Raw genomic sequence first — 4,441 nt, forward strand, 5'->3', positions numbered from 1 at the left:
CTATCAGATTGTGCGTCACCTTGATGATTGTCAAGGGTCTAAAACAGCTTAACCTATATTGAATGTGCTTGCAGAGAAAGAATAGTTGATAACTTGCAAAGAAATCTTAGTAAAGGCTTGACGACACTTTCTTCAAAATGCATTTATGATAAATGCCTTGCAATGAATTCACCTGCAAAGATGGCGAACGATATCTGTCTCAAATCATGCCAAATCTCCTAGCTAAAGGGTTTATCTATATCCCGTGGACAACACATGCTTCGTTCTAAGAATGACGACAGACCTCAGGCTGTCTTTTCGGGAAGCGAGTGGGAGAATTTTGTTTTGACAAGACCAAAAATGAGTGACGTCATAGATGACATGTCCATTGCATCTCTTAAAGTTGGTGGAAAAGTTTGAATTCAAAGAAGTAGTCATTCCACCGAGTTTTAACACCAAAGGTTGAGTTTGACAAAATGAAAAAGAAAGGCTCTACTAGGCAAATTAGGTTGATTTTGAGAATTCCTACCATATTGCTCTCAACAAAATAGAGGAAACCATTGTTGCAGAATTTAAAATTAAAACTGCCTTTGATATCAGCTTTGGTAGATGAAGAAGATCCTCTGTAGGTTAGCCTTGATGATTGCCTCCCTACTTCCACTAGTGAATAGAAATGCCTGCTGCTGCAAATTTTGAGAGAGCATATGCCTTGGTATTCGCTTCTATGTAGATATGTTTAACATCATACTACTCTAGATTTGGTAGATTGTCAGTTATGCTATCCAGAATTGCCTGTAGCTGCCAGTTTGAGGTTTTTTGCAGTTTGATTGCATTGATTGCTATCTCTAAATCTCCCTCCACTATGATATTTCTTAACCCATGATTGATGCAATCCAGTAGGCCTAATAGTAAAGCTTTAAATTCTGCTATATTATTGGTATCTAGTGGCATTGGCTTGGCCATTTTTCCCGTGATTGACCCTGAGCAGTTTCTAACCACATATCCTATGCCTGAAGGGCCTGGGTTACCTTTGGAGGCTCCATCAAAATTTAGTTTTAACCATCCGTGCTTAGGAGGAGTCCAAATAGCTTTCTTTCAAGCATTAGGTTTTTGCCCAAAAGGAGGAATCTTGATTCCTTGCCAGTTATTTCTTATACTTTCATCCGAAGAGGAGAAAATTTTGGATGAGACTGTTGAGAAAGCTAGTTTGTAGTTTATTGTCTCAACAATTGAGTTTTCAATTGAGCTTAAAACTGATTCAAATCTCCAGGCTTTATTCTCAAAGAGTCTTTGATTCCTTTCTTTCCAAATTTCCCAAACAAGGTAGGACGAAGAAATTTCCAGAATCTAGCTCAAAGTGCTTTCCTTCAAGGAGAGAGCCCAGCATTGGAAAAGGGAGATTATGTCAGTAGGAAATAATGATATCCACCTCAATTTTGTACAAAGCCATCGCCAACATTTTGAGGCAAAGGGGCAATTCAAGAGAAGGTGGTCAACTGTCTCTGCATGGGCTTTACATATGATGCATCTAGAGGGCGCTTCATAGCCCATTTTAGTAAATTTTTATGTCGTAAGAATTCTCTTTTTCAAGGCTAACCATGTGAAAATCCCTGCTTTTGGAATGATCTTACTACTCCAAAAGAGCCTAACTGGAATGTCGTGTTCCTCTTGATTTTGAGAGTAAGCTAGAACTTTGTAGCCATATTTGGTATTATATTGACTTGTTTTCGAGGAATCCCAAATTAGAGTATCTATCCCTCTTCTAGGGTTGACATTTATTGCTCTTATAAGATCTAAAAGTTGTTTTATTTCAACAACTGAAATAGGCAATCCTTCCATAGACTTCCAAATCCATCCTTGCATGCTAGAGGTCCTTTCCAAAACCATATAATCACTGACTCAAGATACCCATTGTTGCTTAAGCCAGTGCTCTACTGCTGGTATGTTAAGAGAATTTTCAATGCTTGGGTATCCTCCCCATGAATCTTCCCAAAAAAGGCTAGAGGTTCCATCATGAATATCCCAAGACAGGGAGTCTGAAATTAAATTTCTACAAGAAACAATGAAGTTCCAAGTTCTAGAACTCTTCAGATGAGAGTTAGCTCTAAGGAGGTTTTGGGGGTCCCCATCTGGTAGATATTTAGTTGCCATCATCCTAGCCCATGTTTCTTTAGGATCTTTTATGAACTTCCAGACTGGTTTGGCTCCTAGGGCTTTGTTCAACAGTTTAAGATCTTTAATTCCTAAACCCCCCATTGAATTAGGTTTGATAATTTTATCCCATGCAACTAGGGAAATTTTTTTCTTTTTTTCAGTGTTTTGCCAAAAGAAATTTCTCATCTTCTTGATGGTGTTTAGGTATTTGCACTGGCAGTTAGTGACAAGAAGGATAAAAGATAAATGGGAAGAGTCGAGATCACTGCTTGGAGCATAACCAATCTACCCACCCAAGAAAGCCATTTCCCTTTCCAAGAGTTTGTATTATGATCCATCTTTAGCTTTAGTGGATCCCAAATGTTAGTGTTACTCAATCCTCTATCAATTGGAATGCCCAAGTGTATGCATGGGAGTGTGTTTTCTCTATAGTTAAAAATTCTTAGGATCTTAGCCTGTAAGGGGATGGGAGTGGAGAACAAGAAAACTTTTGATTTTTCTTTGTTAAAAATTATTGATTCAGAGATTGAGATACTTCTTCCAATGAGAATTTCTCAATTAATTTTTATTTTGTTCAATTGTAATGATCTTTGGGATCAAAGCCAATAACTTCTCCTGCTCTATCAGGTGGGAGCCTTCAACATTGTTTAGAAGAGAAGAGTAATATGCAATAATTTATCTCTTAATCTCTTCAGGATCCTCTATAGTTTGATTCTAATTCAAGTCCAATTTAGAAATCCAATTCTCGTTCCTGCGAATCTTTGTCACATTGTGGAAGAACTTTGTATTCTTGTCACCCATCCGAAGCCAATTCTCTCTAGACTTCTACCTCCAAAAAATTTCTTCTTTGGATAGGATATCCTCATACTCCATGAGAAGACTCTTTTCTTGTTCAAAGGAATTTTGATCCATGCCCTCGGAAATAATTTTATCATTTAGGACTGCCAACTACTCTTCTAAAGATTTTTTGGAGGAAAAGATGTTTTTAAAATGTTGATAATTCCATTGCAACGGCTTCTATTTTACAAATTTTAACTTTGAAATGAAGCAATAGAGTTTGGAGCCTTCAAATGATTCTTCTTTCCACCAATCTTCTACCAAAGTTAGAAAATTTGGGTCTTTCATCCACATGTTCTCAAATCTAAAGGGAGATTTAGAGGTATCAAGGACACCTTGAAGGGAGAGCATAATGGGGAAATGGTTGGATCTTGAATAGGCTAGAACTGAACACTGAAAGAAAAAAGGAAAATATTTGAGATCCCCCTACCAAAAAATCTATCAATTTTCTTTGAGATATTACTAAAGCCTTTTCTCCTATTTGTCCATGTAAAGGATTCCCCTAAGTCAATTTCTAATAACCCATTCCTATCTATCCAATCATTGAAGTCTTGTTGAGATCTGCCTAACCTGATAGTGCCTCCTCTTTTGTCTAATGCATACCTGATGGCATTGAAGTCACCTCCTATAATGAGTTGTTGATCAGACAGTTGGTAAATTAACCCATCAAGGGATAGCCAAATGATCCACCTGTTTTGAGGAGATGTTGGTCCATAAATGTTGATGATAAAAAAGGAAAAATTTGACTGAAGGCGAGTGATCTTGACTAGCAACCAATTTGTGTTAGAAGCAACACCTACCATATGAACTTGAGAAGGCTTCCAAATTATCATTAGACCCCCAAAGGCCCGTTCTGAAGCAACTGTTGATTGAAGAGATGCTTGAAATAGAGAGCTAATTCCAACACCAAAGTATACAACTTGCTGGCAATCTAATTTAGTTTCTTGAAGGAGGGTAACATCTGTGCTAACCAAAAGAATCCTTCTCTTGATCACCCTCTGTTTGTTAGGGGCATTGAGACCCCTAACATTCCAAGACAGGATTTTCATTTTTGTCCAAAAAGGGAGTTTCCCTTCCCTACTTTCTAAAGGTTTGTAATTTTGGATTGGTTCTTCGCTGCCCCATCTTGAGTTCTTGCTTCAGTCAAAGATTTGCAACCCTTCTTGGGAGGAGAGGATCCAAAATTAGGTTTCTCCTTTCTTTCTAGAAACTGATGCAGTACCAGTTTCCTTTTCTCCTTGATCTTAGAATACGTTACAACTAAGGGAGTATCCAGGGGTGAGTCTAAATCTTCCTCATCATTCATGTAGTCCTGAAGGAGTCTCTGAGTCTTTTGATCCAAGGGCATATCAACATCATGTGGAATCAATGAAGGCGACAACAAGAGCGGATAAGGAAGCTTAGCCGATTGAGGGAGACTCCAAGGGGGAGAGAAGAGGATTAAGAGGCAAATTGGGCAGGGCTTTAACTG

Source organism: Cryptomeria japonica, chromosome 1 (assembly GCF_030272615.1).
Source record: "Cryptomeria japonica chromosome 1, Sugi_1.0, whole genome shotgun sequence".
Taxonomy (NCBI): Eukaryota; Viridiplantae; Streptophyta; class Pinopsida; order Cupressales; family Cupressaceae; genus Cryptomeria; species Cryptomeria japonica.